The sequence below is a fragment of the Sarcophilus harrisii genome, chromosome 3 (assembly GCF_902635505.1).
Source record: "Sarcophilus harrisii chromosome 3, mSarHar1.11, whole genome shotgun sequence".
NCBI lineage: Eukaryota > Metazoa > Chordata > Mammalia > Dasyuromorphia > Dasyuridae > Sarcophilus > Sarcophilus harrisii.
Window position 1 is genome coordinate 84,060,644 of NC_045428.1, and position 19,517 is coordinate 84,080,160.

Genomic DNA, 19,517 nt, shown 5'->3' on the forward strand with positions numbered 1-19,517 from the left:
AAATATGTTTAGAAGAACTGCACGGTTAACATATAAGATTACTTGCTCTCTAGAGGAGGAGAGTGGGAAAAAATTAAAACACAGGGTTTGCAAGGGTGAATGTTAAAAACTATCTTGCATGTTTTTTGAAAAATAAAAAAATATTTTATTTTTTTTAAAGTTACCAAGTCCAATCTTTTCATCGTACAAAGGAAACTGAGATCCAAAGAGATCTTGTTACTTTGCTAAGAATATACAATTAATTAAAGGCAGCAACTACATCACTAGAATCCCAGTGCCCTTTGCAATACATCCTCTAACTTGTCCATTTCACCTCATACCATTTGCCTAACCATCACCATAACCAGGAAATGGAAAACTATTTTTGTCATCTAGTGTTTGGTTGTAACTATACTTATTTAAAAAGCTCTTCTCTCTATTTGTAGTGTGTGTGTGTGTGTGTGTGTGTGTTTTGGATGTAGGCAAATCTCTGAAAAGGGGGTATTATCTGCCCAGGTCGTACCATCCAGCCAGTTCCAGTATTATGAATGCCAAAACAATTAAAGCAAAGAACTGTAAAAAAAGTAAACAAGAGAATACTTTCATTAATCTATAAAGCACAGTAAATAACTGTCAAAAAAAACTTTGGTACATGATTCCAGGGGATTGCTGATAAACAGGTCTACTCACTTACAAACAGGAGAGATAATGGGATAATGGATTCAAGATGTGGAATGAGATATTTTGGACTTCAACTATATAGGAATTTGTTTTTCTCTTTTTTCTCTTTTTTTCTTCTTTTTTTTCTCTTTTCTCTTTTTTTGCTGGAGGAATGAGAAGGGGAAAGAAAGAAAGACTGATTCAAAGGGAATTGATTTTGATATAAAAGCATAAGGTAATGTAACATTTAAAAAATGTTTTTAAAGGAGACTTTGAATTTAATATGTACTCAATAAATAAATTAATCAACTAACAGTCCAGGCAGCAGCCATACCTGGCATCCTAAGACTACATGTGCAAGCTTTATTTATGATTAACTGGGAGTGAAGAAAAATGAGGTATAAGATTTTCCAGGCAATCTCTGTCCTTCCAAAGGACAAGTCAAGGCCAATCTTTGTCACGACGGCTTCAGTAACAAAGACATTTCCCGTGGAATGAATGAATGCCAAGTTTGTCCTGTAAAGCAGAAAAACAATAAATGATTAGATAACTTTTTACCAAAAAAGTTGGGGTCTACAGTCTTCGATGTCATTAGGAACTCATCTGTTTCTGCTTTTCATTTTCCAGGTACCTGGATACAATCTCTAGCACCATCTTTCCTTTTCTCTATTTCCCTGAAAAGGAGTGATCATACCCTCACCTGGAAGTTACTGATTAATCCAGTGAAGGCTTTTGTACTTTTTGACCTTTTAAATAGTGCCCTAATTTATAATTATGTTAGTTGGTCAGTTGTCCTCGTTCTTGAAGAGGACCAAAATGACATCACTATATTAGTCAAGTCTGTGGCAGATTAGACCAACAGGAGTTCAGAATGCTCTGCCAAAGGTTGGACACAAATAGACCCTCTGAACATTTGAGATGGCTTCTCTAACTTTGGGCATTTTGCGTTTCTTCTGAGCTAATTCAATTCTGCTAGCTCACAGAACACAGTACCTTCTCTGGTGAGGGCACACCATACTAGGCAGTCCTGTGCCAGTGTCTCCCATGTCTCACAATCAATTCTAAAGTTCTTAAGAGGTGCCTTGCATTGCTTTTTCTGACCATCTTGTGAGCCTTTGCCCTAGCTGAGTTCTCCATAAAATGGTCTTTCTGGCAAATATACATTTGGCATTTGAGCAATGTGGACAGTCCAAGAGTTGTGCTCTCTGCAGTAAAGTTGAAATGTTTGGCAGTTTAGATTGAGAAAGGAGCTCAGTGTCTGATATCTTATCCTGCCAGATGATCTCCAGGATTTTCCTAAGACAATTCAAATAGAAGCGATTCAGTTTCCTGGCATGGAGCTGGCAGACTGCCCAGGGTTCAGAGGCGTACAACAATGAGGTCAGCACAATGGCTCTGTAGATCTCTAGTTGGTAGTCAGTCTAATATCTCTCTTCTGCCACACTTTCCTTCTGAGTCTCTCAAACCCTGAGCTAGCTCTGGCAATGCATGTGTTAATCTCATTATCAATGTGGACTCTGGAAAGTATATTGTCAAGATAAGAGAACTTATCCACAGCATTTAAAACTTCACCATTTTCTGGAACTGATGGTTCCACATATGGATGGTGTAGTGCTGGCTGATGGAGGACCTGTGTCTTGTTGGTGTTTTGTTAGGTCAAAATTAGCACAAGAAGCAGAGAATTGATCCATACTTTGTTGCATCTCAGCTTCGGAGGCTGCATGGAATGCACAATCATCTGCAAATAAAAATATAGATATAAAAAAAAAGAAGTCTTGAATACATAAATAGATTTCTTTTAGATTAGCATTCCTATCATGAAGACTTATTTGAAATGGGACATCATGAAAACAAATGGCAAAAGTAACTTATTTTTAAAGACTAATTCACTTGAATCATTTTTATGCAACTGTAAGTCAGAAAGACCCGAGTTTCAATTCTACATCTAACAACTATTATCTGGGTAATCATAGATAAATCACTTACTTAATCTCTCCATCTCTTCCTCTCCTTACCCTCAACAGTTCTTTGAAGCTTTAAATTATAGATGAGTAGCTCATTTGCGATAGAAAAGTAAGTTTCTACATAAGGAGATCACTACTCAAACAGATGAAACTATTGGTCCAGACTCAAAAAGATAAGGAAAAAAACAAAATTTTGTATATTCTTCAAATGTAAGCTCAATTATGCTAACAGATGGAATCATCCAGCTATTCCAGTGTGAAATATATGTCATCCCTAGGAAAATATGGTTACTTGAAAATACCATCTGTATTAAATAACAGCAATGCTGGTGTTGAAAATTACAAGGTCAATCTGTTTATGGGTCATGAGACATCATTAAAATACCAGAAGCATGAAATACAATAAATAGCCTTGCACTTCAAGAGCATTGGCAAAATGCTTAGCAATGATGATAATGATGATTTGTGTGTGTGTGTGTGTGTGTGTGTTGTGGCATATTTGCTGTGTTGTTTGCAGCAACATAGCAAATCCAAAATCATGGAGATGGGATAGACATTGAAATCTGGACTTATAATAAGCTGTAAAGTTTATGAAATTAATTTCTGCAAACCATAGTTCCATATTCCCTAAATTCTCTGTTACAGAGTGATGACTAATTTTGTTTTTATAAGCAGGGAATTTTTATAAGTAATTACTATCTCTGCAAATCTCAAATTATTTAATTTTTTTAATCTACAGAAGAACAATATAAGAATGATGGGCTCCTGACCAGGAATGAAGTACATCTAGAAATGGCTTGTAAACATGTGTTTCTTGAATTTTGCAAATCTAATTAAGATGGTTTTAAGTTAAAAGAGATGAGGGAGGCAAGAGTGGAGTCCACAGGTATAGAATATTTCATATATGGTCAGATTTGTTCAAGTATTGATCAGTGTGCTGATGTTTTCCTCTTCTTTTTCTTTAAAAAAAGTTCTTGTTATATGGGCTCACTCTTTATGGGGGAAAAGAAAGAAATAGAAGGGGGAATTTAGACAATGTACAAATCAGTAAAATATATTTTCAAAAGAAAATAAGAAAAAAATGAGGAAGAAAAATCATGGTCTCATAGATTTAGAGTTGAAAGGGACCTTACATAGAATATAGTTCAAGCCCTTCTTTTTACATGTGCATGGGTGTACAGGGAGAGGAAGGAGTTGCTCTTTGACCAACCTTTCATTCCAGGAAAAGTAAAATTAAGAGGCAGATAATGAAATCTCAAACTAAGTATAACCATATAACCTTATCATTAGCTTGGCACTACAGTAAAACCCCCCAGCAAAACTGCAATAATTTTTTTGTAGATTCCATGATGGTTTAATTAAAAGAACTCCAGAACTTCAAGTAAAATTTAATTTAAACAGACTTCAGTAGAGTAGAAGTGATATAAACTGGTTTTCCCCTTGATTTTTTTGGGGGGAAGCTGAATCTCAAACTTTCGCCAATTCCTAATCAGGAAAGACCACTGAGAAATTGGTTCTTCTCCGTGTAAACCCATCTTTGCTAAAAATCCTATCTTTGATAAAAATCCTTTCAGAATCTGGCCCGCTGAGAAAGTTGTTTTCTCAGTGTAACAAACCCATTTTTGCCACAAACCTCACCAGTATTCATTTGGGATTGTGAATTCTTTCACAAAGCCTGCAACACTAGTCAGAGGACCCCATTGCTATCAGAGGTCTCTGAACCCTCATTTCTCACACCTCAACTTTTGGTGGCTTGTTACAGAGATCCCTGAAATTTTGGCCAAAGTAAAGCTCTTACTGTTGTCTATTCTATAGCTGGGACACCCAAATACCCAGCAAGATTTGGGCTGTTGGAAGCTCTACATTCAAGCAGAATTCCTTGGCTGGGGACATCAAGACTGGGAATTCTTGTATTTTTAATAGAAGTCCCCTTAATCAGAGAACTTCTGTCACTCTCTTCCTCTCCAGGGATGCCTGGGAGGATGAGGTACTATAGAATCTGTGAAAATCAGACTTGTGGGAAAAAAATGGGACAGTCTACCTTTGTTTCTATTCCTAAGGATTTTCCCTTAGGGTGTCTCTTAAACAGAGAAATTTGGCTTAAAAGATCTCAAAACAAAACAACACACACACAAAAAAAAATAAATTAAAACAGCACTGCAGGATGCTGCTAACATTTGCTGGAGAGAAATCAAAATTAGATACTAACCTTTTAAATAACCCCCTCCTTCCTGCTCTTCTAGGGACACAGGATCCCTCCTCTGCACCCCTATGCAGTCTTTATCAGGAGGCCTCTGAATCCCTTTCAAAACCACCTCCTTACAAAAGACAGGATCTTATGTCTGAGAATTTCTTTAACTGTCCCCCTCACCTCCTGAACCAGATCCTGAGACTTCCCTACCCTTACTCCTCAATTCCTCTAATACAAGGAGTGGGACCCCTTTTTCTCCTCCTCAGGATCCTGATTCAGCCACTCCTAACTTCTGCCCCTTGAGAGAAGCAGCAGACTCTCAGGGAAAGACACTCAGGGTACAGGCGCCTTTTTCAATGCCAAATCTCTCCCAGACTGAGGAAAAACCTGGCTATTACTCTGAGGATCCCACCAAGTTTATTGAGGGGTCTAAGGCCAATGCCCTCCAATTTGACCTTTCCTGGAAGGATGTTAATATTAAACAATCTGCCCCAGATATATGGAGGAAGCTGCAGAAGCCAGCTTTGGGCCCTCAAACTTCTCCGACTCAGCTAGAAACTAAGTTAGAAATAGCTGTTAGAGGTTTTAATAGGGAGCAAACTGCAGCAGAGGAAAAAGACCAAGAGAAATGGAGAACAATCCCAAATTTTGGCTGTTGCCTGCTAGAGTACCCAGCAACAAGAATGCTAGGGAACAGAATAACAAGAGTCTGCATTAATCTTGATACCCTTCATCATGTATCTTGCACACAATGTACCATTTGCATAGGCAACAAGTCTGTGCAAAGACAAGTCTTGTGTAAACTTGACCCTTGTGGTCTTTGGTTGGTTGGACCTCAATCAGTTCACTCTTGGGAATGGATGTTGAGGCCTCTGGTGTAAGTTCTGCCTCATTGGCTAAAGTTCGGGGGTACACACCCTGGAGACACACCAGGACAGGCATCGAGCACGCACCAAATCGAGATCACCCCCACCACCTCAGGAGTTGAGCTCCTGGATACACAAGCTAAACACATGCTTCTTGTTGGGGCACGTTGGCAAGGGAGATGAGAGGGGTATAAATACAGGACAGCAGAGGGAGAGAGAGGAAGCAGGGAAGCCGGGAAGCAAAGAAGCCGGAGGTGAGACAAGATGATGTAACCAAGCAATAAAGCTTCTTTAACTGCATAAAGGGTGTCAGAACTGCTCTGTCATATCCGGAGAGGGAGATGTCCGTCTCCAAAGGTCATAGAGGCGACAATAATTGTGGGTAAGTGCTCAGACAGCGGCTGGTGTCAGCAGTTCTGTACTAGCTGGGGACCCCAACAGTTGCCATTTCCAGGAAACATAGGAGTTCGTGCTTCAGGTGTTATGGACAGGGCAATGGGGCTCGAAACTGTCCTAGGAAACTCCCAAGTCCTTGCCCTGAGTGCAACCAGGAGGTGTACTGAAAGAGAGACTGCCTATAGGGGAGAAGCTATCCCCCCAATGCCCTGCCCTCTAGCAGGAGTTTGGGGCTTGGTCAAGCTCCCCCTCGCTCCACCACAACAGCCCAACACCCGCATGTGCTTGGTAAGACCACTGAATTTCTTTTTGATACAGGGACTTTTATTTCCATCTTGCCTGGCACTCTGGTCTCACTCCCCCTTCCCCCCATAGAATGGGGATTGAAGGAAAACTTAAGAATTGTTTTTGCAGAAAAAGCATTTGATAAAATCCAACATCCATTCCTAATAAAAACACTTGAGAGTATAGGAATAAATGGACTTTTTCTTAAAATAGTCAGGAGCATATATTTAAAACCATCAGTAAGCATCATATGCAATGGGGAAAACTGGAATCTTTCCCAGTAAGATCTGGAGTGAAGCAAGGTTGCCCACTGTCACCATTATTATTCAATATTGTATTAGAAACACTAGCCTCGGCAATAAGAGTGGAGAAAGAGATTAAAGGAATCAGAATAGGCAGTGAGGAAACCAAACTATCACTCTTTGCAGATGATATGATGGTATACTTAGAGAACCCTAGAGATTCTTGAAAAAGCTATTAGAAATAATCCATAACTTTAGCAAAGTTGCAGGTTATAAAATAAATCCCCATAAATCCTCAGCATTTTTATACATCACCAACAAAATCCAACAGCAAGAGATACAAAGAGAAATTCCATTCAGAATAACTGTCGACAGCATAAAATATTTGGGAATCTATCTACCAAAGGAAAGTCAGGAATTATATGAGCTAAATTACAAAAAACTTTCCACACAAATAAAGTCAGACTTAAACAATTGGAAAAATATCAAGTGCTCCTGGATAGGTCGAGCAAATATAATAAAGATGACAATACTCCCTAAACTAATCTATTTATTTAGTGTTATACCAGACTTCCAAGAAAATATTTTAATGATCTAGAAAAAATAACAACAAAATTCATATAGAATTAATGAAAAAAAAATCAAATGAAGGTGGCCTAGCTGTACCTGATCTAAAACTATATTATAAAGCAGCAGTCACCAAAACCATTTGGTATTGGCTAAGAAATAGATTAGTTGATCAGTGGAACAGGTTAGGTTCACAAGACAGAATACTCAACTATAGCAATTTAGTGTTTGACAAACCCAAAGATCCTCACCTTTGGGATAAGAATTCATTATTTGACAAAAACTGCTGGGATAACTGGAAATTAGTATGGCAGAAATTAGGCATGGACCCACACTTAACACCGTATACCAAGATAAGATCAAAATGGGTCCATGATTTAGACATAAAAAACGAGATTATAAACAAATTGGAGGAACATAGGATAGTTTATCTCTCAGACTTGTGGAAGAGGAAGAAATTTGTGACTAAAGACGAACTAGAGACCATTATTGATCACAAAATAGAAAATTTTGATTACATCAAATTAAAAAGCTTCTGTACAAACAAAACTAATATAAACAAGATTAGAAGGGAAGCAACAAACTGGGAAAACATCTTCACAGTTAAAGGTTCTGATAAAGGCCTCATTTCCAAAATATATAGAGAGCTGACTCTAATTTATAAGAAACCAAGCCATTCTCCAATTGGTAAATGGTCAAAGGATATGAACAGACAATTTTCAGATGATGAAATTGAAATTATTACCACTCATATGAAAGAGTGTTCCAAATCATTATTAATCAGAGAAATGCAAATTAAGACAACTCTGAGATACCACTACACATCTGTCAGATTGGCTAAGATGACAGGAAAAAATAATGATGAGTGTTGGAGGGGATGTAGGAAAACTGGGGCACTGATACATTGTTGGTGGAGCTGTGAACGAATCCAACCATTCTGGAGAGCAATCTGGAATTATGCCCCAAAAGTTATCAAACTATGTATACCCTTTGATCCAGCAGTGTTTCTACTGGGCTTATACCCCAAGGAGATACTAAAGAAGGGAAAGGGATCAGTATGTGCCAAAATGTTTGTGGCAGCCCTGTTTGTAGTGGCTAGAAGCTGGAAACTGAGCAGATGCCCATCAACTGGAGAATGGTTGGGTAAATTGTGGTATATGAATGTTATGGAATATTATTGTTCTGTAAGAAATGACCAGGAAGATGAATACAGAGAAGCTTGGAGAGAATTACATGAACTGATGCTAAGTGAAATGAGCAGAACCAAGAGATCATTGTATACATCAACAACAATACTGTATGAAGATGTAATCTGATGGAAGTGGATTTCTTTGACAAAGAGACCTAATTCAGTTTCAATTGATCAATGATGGACAGAAGCAGCTACACCCAAAGAAAAAAACACTGGGAAATGAATGTAAACTGTTTGCATTTTTGTTTTTCTTCCCGGGTTATTTCTACCTTCTGAATCCAATTCTCCCTGTGCAACAAGAAAACTGTTTGGATCTGCACACATACATTGTATCTAGGATATACTAGGACATATTCAACATATGTAGGACTGCTTGCCATCTAGGGGAGGGGGTGGAGGGTGGGAGGGAAAAATCGGAATAGAAGTGAGTGCAAGGGATAATGTTGTAAAAAAAATTACCTTGGCATGGATTCTGTCAATAAAAAGTTACTATAATAAAAAAAAAAAAAAAAAAAAGAATTGTTTTGAGATTTTCCCTCTGCCCTGGTAGTTTGGTGACCTGTTGTTTAAACATTTGTTTCTTATTATTTCCTCCTATCCTGCGCCCTTATTGGGGCATGATTTAATGATGAAATTGAGGACCCAATTTTCTCTTCTCAGACCTCCAGGTGGCTTTTTTGTGCTGCTTTCAAAGCCCTTGCATATGCCCTCTGAAATCTGGAAGAAAATAAATTCCTGTTTGGGACCAAGAAATTCCTGGGTGAGCCACTCCAGCCTTACTCAAGATTGAAAAATTTCTTAAGCACAACCTTTTAGTACTGGCTAAAGATTTAAGAGATTTCAAGCTGCTTAACTGCAGTCTTATCTTGATCTGCAGTCCCACCCAAGAGGCTTTCCTAGATGCAGCCATAAAAACCCTTAATTTTACCCTAAAAACCAAATTGACTTCTGCTCCTGATCTGGCTCTATCTAATTTAGAAAAGCCTTTCACTCTGTATGTAGATGAAAGGCAGGGCCAGGTCCTGGGGTCTTAACTCAGGCTTTGGGGCTCGATCCCAACCCAGTTGCCTACTTCTCAGTTTCCCTAGAATGTCTCTCTTGTCTTAAGAGTCGTTTCACTATAGCCCTTCTAACTGTGGAACTGGGGAAGGAAATGAGAGTGAACATCTATACTGACTCCAAATATGTTTTTCATATTCTGCATGCTCATGGAGCTATATGGAAAGAAATGTTCTTCAATCCTTTGTGAAATGCAATTTTACTGATCACAAGCTGGGAGCAACAATCAGATAGGTCAGCCAGGCCTGCCCAGTTTGTGCCGAAGTAAATCCCGAAGAAGCTGTTAGAATCCCCCTCTCCTGACACTTATTCAGAGAAGGGGCACATACCCGGGGGAAGATTGGCAAATAGACCTCTTGCAGAGGTTTCAAGTTGCTTTTGGTCTTTGTTGACAAGCTTAGCCCCTTTGAACTCCTGTATGGAAGGCCCTTCTGGGGCTCGGGGCCACAAAACCCCAATATAATAAAAGGCTGAAGCCCAAACTTTTGCCAATTCCTAATCAGGAAAGCCCACTGAGAAGTTGGTTCTTCTCAGTGTAAACCCATTTTAGTAAAAATGCTAAAAACCTACTGTTGCTAAAAATCCTTTCAGGATTTGTCCCACTAAGAAAGTTGTTTTCTCAGTGTAATAAATCCATTTTTTGCCTCAAACCTCATCTGTATTAATTCTGGATTGTGAATTCTTTCACAAAGCCTGTAATACTGGCCAGGGGATCCCACTGCTGTCAGGGGATCTTTTAACTCTCATTTCTCACACCTCAACAGAAGGATATAAAATAAAGTCACAAAAATAATTAACCTTTCTGTATATTACCAATAAAACCTACAGGAAGAAATAGAAAAAAATTTCTTTCAAAATAACTATATATAAAATATCTAGAGGACCACCTACCAAGAAACACAGGAAATATATTAGTATAGTTACAAAACACTTTTTATAAAAATGAAAAAAGACAATTATATAGAAAGAAATTCTTCATTTTCTTTTTCTGTTATATTAGCCAATTAGACAGGTGTGACATGATATTTCAGAGTTGTTTTAATTTGCATTTCTCTAATCAATACTGATTTAGAACATTTTTTCAAATGACTAATGACAGTTTTATTTCTCTCTCTGAAAATTGCTTGTTCATATCCTTTGACTATTTATCAAGTGAAGAATGGCTTTATTCCTATAAATTTGAATCAATTCTCCATCAATATGAACATAGAGGTCTTTATCAGCAATACTTGCTATAAACATTTTTCCACCTTTCCTTCTAATATTAGCTGCATTGATTTTGTTTGTGTAAAAAGAATTTTTTTGCACATTTTTTTCTGATTATATATGCATTCATTTTTTTTTTTTACACATTTCCTTATAAATCATGTTGGGAAAGAAAAATCAGAATAAAAGGGAAAAATCATGAGAGGAAAAAAATGGAAGAAAAGGAAGAAAAGTGAACATAGCATGTGCTGATTTACATTTAGTCTCCATAGTTCTCTCTCGGGATTCAGATAGTGTTTTTCATCCAAAGTTTATTGGAAATGATTCAAATATATAAGTACAGGAGTCATTACCATAAAGGTAATTGATCAAAGGATAAGAACAAGCAGTTTTCAAAAGAAGTAAGGTATCACCTGCCAGATGAAAAACTCTTTAAATTACTAATAAGAAAATACACATTAAAACAACTTTGAGAATCTTATCTTATACTCATCAGACTACAAATATTATTTTTTAAAAAAAGAAAAGTAGAATTGTTAGAAAGGATATGGATTCTGACAGACAGGCATATTAAAACACTGTTGGGAGAGTTATGCATTGGTCATTTGGGCCAACTGATAAAAAATCATTACACTGTGTTATGTACTCCCTTTGAGTTAATAATATCAATTCTAAGCATCTACTCTGTTCTGAGCTAATCTGACTCAGATCAATCCCTTTGTAATTTAGGTTTGATACTAGAACAAAATGAGACATTTCACAGGTATAAAAAGTGGTTTACTTATAAATAGCTGGAAGATATTCAAGAAGGATTGGCACTGAAGTCACCTCAAGCTGATTCAACTGAATGACACTTCCTTGCCTCAGTTACCTGTCATTAAACATCAAGTATCAGGATGCTTTGTACTCAGATAACCAGGAAGTGATATCATCACCCTGAAACCTTAATCCCCTAAACCAACCAAAATCGAAGAATGGCCTCATTACCAATTTTTTCCTGAGCAATTGGGGTTAAGTGACTTGCCTAGGGTCACACAGTTAGGAAGTGTTAAGTGTCTGAGACTAGTTTTGAACTCAGGTCCTCCTGACTTCAGGGCTGGTGCTCTATCCATTGCACCACCCAGATAACCCCTGGCTCATTACTTTTAAAGGAAAAATTAACTTGCCTGGGAGAGGGTGCATAATATTACCCCTACTCTACCCCCCAAAAATCAAAGACAGAAGGAAAGGACCCAAAAATACAAAAATATTTATAGCAGCATTTTTTGTTGTGCCAAAAGGCTGCCTGAATGAAAAGCCTTTACCAGGTCTTACATATGTGCCAAGCACTATCTAACTGTTAGGGGATTATAAATAGGAGAAAAAGGTTAATGCTCTTCAGAAGCTTACCTTCTAATGGAGGAAATAACAAGTATAGAATTCAGTGACAAATAAGAGAGGTCACTTGGAAAGAACTGGAAGCAAAGTGAATGACCATCACTTAGGATGTATCTAAACAAATTAGAGTATATGAATTATGATGACAAATGTTATAAGGAATGGTTCTAAGGAAATTCTGGAAAGACTTGAATGAAGTAATGCAAAGTGAAGTGAGTAACAATATGTGTACAATAATATAATGAGAAAAAAAAACTTTGAATGGCATAAGAATTCTGAAAAATGTAATGACCAATGTCTCCAGAAGACTGATGATGAAGCATATTTTTCACCTCTTGGCAGAGAGGTAATGGACTAGAGGGGCAGAATGAGACACACATTATCAAACATGACTAATGTGTGATTTTTTTGTTAGACTATACTTGTTACAAAATAGAGCTTTTATTGGGGAAGGGGAAGGGTTAAGGGCAATATAGGAATAATTACAGCAATGCAAAGAAAAGAAAAGAAAAAGTGTCAATGAAACTTTTAAATAATACACAGAAAAGAGAGCAAAATAAAGTTCAGGAAACTTAGACAAGTAGATCAATGTTGGTACTCATATACATATATTATATATGTATATATATATATATATATATGAGTATTATATATATATATACATATATAAAATAAAGTTTCATTGTTCCAAGTAATTCTGTCTTCCTTATCTATTCTCTGAATATGGAAACATCGATGTTTGTAGATGTTTGTTCAGGTTCATAACAATAAATTTTAAGACATCAAAAGGAAAAAGAATTTATATGTTATTCAGTTGCTTTAATTATAACATAACAAACCTATTATGTCCAATAAACAGAAAACATCCAAATGAATTATAATATATTAGTATATAATATGATATACTGGAGATTTGATATAATGGCAAGATGGAATTTAGACCTTGCAGTCAGGATATCTTGAATTCTTGTTCTACTTCTCAGACATGTTACTTGTATGATGCTGGGCAAGTCATTTAAACTTTCTAAACTTCAGTTTTCTTGTTTGTAAAAAGGGAATAATAATTATAGCACCCACTTCAAAGTTGTTATGAGAATCAAATGAAATAATATTTGTAAAGTACTTTGCAACCCTTAGGACATTATGCAAATACTAGCTATTATTTTACTCTTTGTCTTCTTCCTCCTATATTTCCTCCTCCTCCCACTATTTCTTTTCCTCCTTCTTCTCATTCTCCTTATTTTCCTCCTCCTCCTTATTCTCTTCCTCCTATTATTCCTCTTCCTTCTCCTTCTCCTACTACTACTATTCCTCCTCCTCCTATTCCTCTTCCTCCTATTACCACTATTCCTCCTCCTCTTCCTCTCATTCTCCCCTCCTCCTAATTCCTTCTCCTCATCTTCCTTAATCTCCTCCTAATATTCTTCTTTCTCCTCCTCCCCGCACCATTCCTCCTCCTCTTTCTCCTCCTATCATTACTATTCCTCTTTCTCATTCTCCTGCTCCTCCTCCTCTTCCTATTGTTCCTCCTCCTCCTACTTCTACTACCATCCATCACCATACCTTTCAGTGCCCTAATCAATTCACTAATTAGAAATATTATGAACTATAAAAAAGTTCTAAATATGAAGAATACAGGAAAGTCCAGGAAAATTTACATAAAGTTAGCATGCTACACTAGAAAAATAATGGTCTTGGAAATAGAGGTCTTGGGTTCAGATTCCATCTATGATCCTTACTACCTGTGAGAAATTGGGCAAATAATTTCATCTCCCAGGGCCTTGGTTTCCTCGTTTGTAAAATGAGAGGCCTGGACTTGGTGGCCTCTTAAGTACAGTTCTAGAGCCATGAACATCAGGAATACAAAGTGAAATCAATACCATCAGAACAGTGTACACAATGATTACAACTGCATAGAAAGGAAAACAAAGCCAAAGGTCAGGTGGAAATCAACCTAGCAATATACAGTAAAAGTTACTCTTGGATCTAATGATCACATTATTAGAATTATAGACTGACATGTATACTTATTGTGTATCTAATTTATATTTTAATATATTTAACATCTACTGGTCATCCTGCCATCTGGGGGAGGGGGTGGGGGGTAAGAGGTGAAAAATTGGAACAAGAGGTTTGGCAATTGTTAATGCTGTAAAGTTACCCATACATATAACCTGTAAATAAAAGGCTATTAAATTTAAAAAAAAAAAAGTAGAATTATAGACTGAAAATATCACTAGAACAAAAAAAAGATCTCTCTGAACAAAAGGATTCTTAGGGACTTTATTTTATTGTGTGTATGTGTATGAAATACATACATATATATATATATTTTAATTGGAATTAATCTATGTGAGTAATAGTGGGGGAATGACTGAAGAGTCATTTATCATTGTAGTGGGATATTTTGCCATAAAGTGTGCTATGTCTTCTATAAAGTGATACAAAGCAGAATCAGAACACACACATGAATTATATATGGAGTAGGCCTATACTACTGTATAAAATAGCCCCTGGGGTCAGAGAGTCCCTCTTGACATGAAGGGACTAGATACTTCTTGGAGATCTTTCACTTCTCTTCTTATTTCTCCCTTATATCCTTGTGGAACTTGGGAATATTGTTACCTGGTACTTTCCCAAGGGCAACTATTAGTTTATTATAAGTCCTTAGGCTCATAAAGATCAAAACATGAAACATTTATTATTAACATTTATTTATTTACTTATTATTAAAGTTATTGATTTACACATTAAAAAGTACAGAGAAGCAAGAGGACTCTAAGTGGCCAGTTTGTCCTTTGTCCTCAAAAGGGACCATAATATCAGGTAAGTGCTATCATTACTTGCAAGGGAATTAGGTTTAAGTGAGGAAGAACTGTGCAAAGTCATCAGCTTCCCTCTCTCCTCTGGAGCCAGTGGAACTCTGGTCCAGTGGCAAGATACTGATCAAGACAACAACTTGATTTTTCCTTGGGTCATTCATCAATTCTTCCAGTGGGTCCTAAAAGTTGGTTAGATAAGATATAGGGGGAAGACAGTTGCAAATGAGGTTATGAGCACATGACTACTTTTAATCTTTGTTCATTCCTGATATTAGCTAAATGGGAATCCCAAGATGGAAGCATCCAGGTAGCACTGTGAGTTGTAAAATGTCTGTCCTGGGAAGCCTGCAGAGTAATGGTTGGGAGTTTAGTTAGACGACTCAACAGACATCCAAGGAAGGAGGAAGCTTCAGGAAACATGATACTTATGGTTCCCCCCTGGAGAAGCTGTGAGGGCTCTATGAAGAGAGAAAAGACTTCCAGGACCTCAGTTATAGGTAAGTTATCCTTTGTCACATATATAAGCTACATGAGTGCCTGGTTGTATTATAAGTTTGAGCCAACTTATCTCATTATAACATTGCTGTATGTATTTATGGCAAAGTGCACTGAAGAATTTTTTAAGGAGGAAGCTCAGTGCCAATTGTTCTTGAATTGCTATTTGAGTAAATGCCTTTAAGAGCTCATTTAGACTATTGTTAATGGGAGGCACCTAAGTAGGGACTTGAGTGTACAATATTGGCAGCATAGTCCAACAGGGTTACTTTTGAACTCCAAGAGTAGAGACAGCCACTTTCTGGGAAACCTAATCTTTGAGTGTGAATTGCTGGGGAAGTTTCCCAAAGGAAATATTAAATTATGATTTTTAAAAAATTTACTTTTACATATTTCCTTATAATAAATTAGAATAATTTGACAGTTTGTTTTAAATATGATTTTATTCTTTATTTTATGAGTTTATTTGGTTATTTGTCCTTGTTGATGGTTATAAAGTTTTATAATTTTTCAAAAAAGATTATCAGAGACTTATGACCTCTGGCACAGGCCTTCTCAAGAGAACAGGAAATGGATCTAAAGGTGTGATCAAGGATTGGTATTGACCTTGCAACACAGTCATCATCATTTCCAAGTTCTTTAGTGTAATTATATCACCTAGAAGTTGAAAGGATCTCAGAGATGATCTAGTCCAATCTTCACTTTTTATAGAGCAGGATATTGAGGCCAAGGTCACATAGGGGGTGAGTGTCAGAGTAAGATTCTATGTTCTAGGGTTCCAGTGGCAAGGCTCATTCCACTATATCACAACTAAGATCTCTACTCCAGTCCAAAACAAGAGATTTTTCCAGAGACCCACCCTCAAAAGTAAATAATGAAAATAAAATTATTGGCAGTATATGATTTCCTTCCTTTATCTTCCATTCATGGGGATAGGATCTTTGTCTTCTATGCTCTTAGGGAAGCACCAAGATGGGCTTAAAGAATTGTTTCCTTAATTGTCAGATTGGGTCAGTGCTGGTTCACAACCTTTCTTACCAGTTTGTACTTCAAACAAATCACTTAACTTCCAAAAATTAGTTTCCCTACCTATAAAATGGGAATAATACTATTTTTCCTACAGACATTACAAAATTGTGAAGAAAACGCTTTATAAAATGCAAATTACTAAAAAAAATCTTATACATAAAAAAAATAATTCTCCTTGAAGCAATGATTCTTTAAATATGAAGGTTATTATGGTCTCAATGCATACTTGTCTAATGCTTTCTCCTTTTGGTGATCAATCTCTCTTCTTGTTCATTTCTGCTAATGGATACTAATTATTCTTTATGTCTCTTTTATATTTTAAAGGTTCTACCAGGAACAGAATAGAACCTAGAGATTTTTTCACCTCAGACAAAAATTGTTCGGAGGGGTATAGAAGACTTTTCTTAAGCCATAAGAAGTGTGGCCCATTTGGGACTCATTAAAATGTCAGAATGTTACACTGCTGGCTGTAGGTGCTTTATATGCTTGTTTGTTTGTTTGTTTTTATATCTCTTTTAGAGATTTTGTGAATCTTTTCTGCCTCTACTATTTTCTGTGAGTTGAAATAAAGGTTGTGTCCACATGATTTTATTACCTTGAGTGCTTATAAAGGAGATTTACTCTATCTCTTACTGGGGATTTCAGTGAAGACATCCTGCTTTGAGCTTTAGTATCTTCACCTATTAAATGAGGAGATTTTGACTAGGTGTTTTGTCATCTTTAAATTCTATGATGTTTATGATATAACTTCAACATTGTACATTATTGCCTCCCAGACCTAATTCTCTTTTCAGCTTTTCTCAAAATTTCCAAAATTCCTGCAAATCAAAGAACTGAGAAATTTAAAATGAAGAGAGTTTAAATGGAATTTAATAGAGTGACTAGAATGTAAAATGAAAGGAGTTTATCCACTATTTATTTATTTGCTGAGGCAATTGGGGTTCAGTGACTCATCCTGGGTCATACAGCTAGGAAGTGTTAAGTGTTTGAGGTCACATTTGAACTCAGGTCCTCCTGACTTCAGGGCTGGTGCTCTATCCACTGCGCCACCTAGCTGCCCCTCTACCCCTTAAAATCATTAGAGTTGTGGGCTTCTTTTGCTTCCTACTTACAATAAAAATTATTATCTAGCACAATCTCTCACACAAATAATTACACAATTCAATATGAAAACAAGACCCACAGATTTGAATAAATTGACTCATAATAAAGGAAGCAGAACTGACAGCAAAACAGAATTAACCTAATGACTACAATGATGTAAATGATGAGATACTAAAATAAAATCAAACTCTAACAAATTGATAAACCAATTAAAATTTCTGAGAACAGATTATGAAACCCCTCACTCCCAGTAGAAAGTCAAGATATAGAATAATTTATATATGTACTATCTGCAGTGACTATATCAAATGTTTTTCCTTATTTTTCTTTGTCAGAAAGGAGTTTTTCTAGGCATAATGAATCAAGTCAATGAACATTTTTAAGTGCTTACTATGTATCAACAGTGTTAAGTCCTAGGCATTATGATGAGTGAGAGGCAGGGTATATAGCTGTGATATAAGAATAAAGGGCATCAATAAAAAATGTGGTCACTTTTTTCTTTTTTCAATGTGACCTAGACCAAGTTGTTGCTATCAAAATTATGGCTGCATCTAGTTCAAACAGGTCAGAATAGGTTCCCACATTCCTTTCTGCATTTCATAACTGCTAAAAGCAGACCTAGAAGTTTATCCAAGCCAATACTGGCCTTTTCTGATCCCCAAATGAAAGCAGCTGACCTCATTTAGGAAAGCTTGAGGTGGCCAAGTTAAAGATTAAGCTTCTTACTTTCTATTTTAGACAACTTAATGATACCAATAAGATTAAGATCTAGTGGTTGATAATCTTAGAAGAAATAACTCCCTGTGTAAATGCATCTCTTCAAGAAAACAAATTTACTTACTGTCTTTTGGAACTCTCTTTCCATTGCTTTATACCATTTCCCCCATTTAAAGCCTCTTCTTCCTATGTTCCCTGTCCTAAATGTCCTTTACTCCTGTCTCATCTACAGAAGGAAGACTCATGAGGCTACTTCTCCCCATTCCCTTTTTTCCTTAGACTGCTACACTTTCAGAAAGACAAATCCTACCTTAGATTGCTTATGATATTGGGCAAGTTACTTAAGTACTTTCAGCCTCAGTTTTCTCATCTGTTAAATGAAGATGACAACAAGGGAATAAGCATTTATATAGCACCTACTGATGTGGGAAAGATTCCTATCTTTGATTCCCAAACCCCTCTAGTGAATGTAATTGCCCTTTGACTCACAAATCCTGGTCCCTTTGAATTCCAATAGAAGATCTGGACCTGTCCTAGTCCCATCCGGATCTGAGACAACTTTGGGGCTACACCCAAAAGCTCCTCGAGCTAAGTTTCTTATTATAAAAGGGCCACACTGGGAACCTCTCTTTGCAGAGATTCCAAACATGCCAGCCATGTGAGGACCCTCTGTCCACTGGACCCTCTGTCCGGTATCTTCCTTATCTATACCTTCACCTATACTTTAACCTTGCTTACCCAATAATAAACCTCTTTTATCAATCAATCTTTTATCTATTAGCTCTCTAGGCCCATAAATTCCTTTATTGGGAACTTGTCGTGCTACTAGACCTCATTTACTGCCGTATCCTTGCGCCAAATCCAAGGGGGTTGCAGGGGAGCTCTATTTGACTCCCTGTACCCCAAACCTGCCACTAGACCTCAATTAAACCCTAATTTCATTTAAGTAACCCAAATCTAGACCTCAACACTACTATGTGCTAGATACTAGATTAAATGTTTTTACAAATATTATTTCATTTGTTTCTCACAACACAGGGAGAGAGGTGCTATTACTATCCCCATTTTACAGTGGAGAATATTGAGACAAATTAATTGCTTACCATCACCAAGTTAGTAAATATCTGAGGCTAGATTTGAACTCAAATCTTCCTAATTCCAGGCTCAGGGTTCTTTCTGCTATTTCCACCCAGCTGCCTACATTGTTTCATCAATATGTTATTCACTATGTGCTATTATTTCTTGGGGACCTCTCTTATATTACTATTGTACATAACTCTTTAACTATTGTCCATGTGTATATATATCCTAGCTCCCTACAAGTCAGTAAGACACTGTTATACAGTATCTCCCCTCTATTCTCCTA

At 36.8% G+C, this 19,517-nt stretch overlaps 1 long non-coding RNA gene across 1 annotated transcript; it reads right to left on the reverse strand.

Annotated features, from left to right (window-relative positions):
• Positions 1-566: 566 nt before the first annotated feature.
• LOC116422247 lies at positions 567-1,756 on the reverse strand. Its single transcript, XR_004232808.1, has 2 exons — positions 1,633-1,756; positions 567-1,155 (listed from the first exon to the last, which is right to left on the reverse strand). It is a non-coding gene; the product is annotated as an uncharacterized LOC116422247 (long non-coding RNA).
• Positions 1,757-19,517: the final 17,761 nt, after the last annotated feature.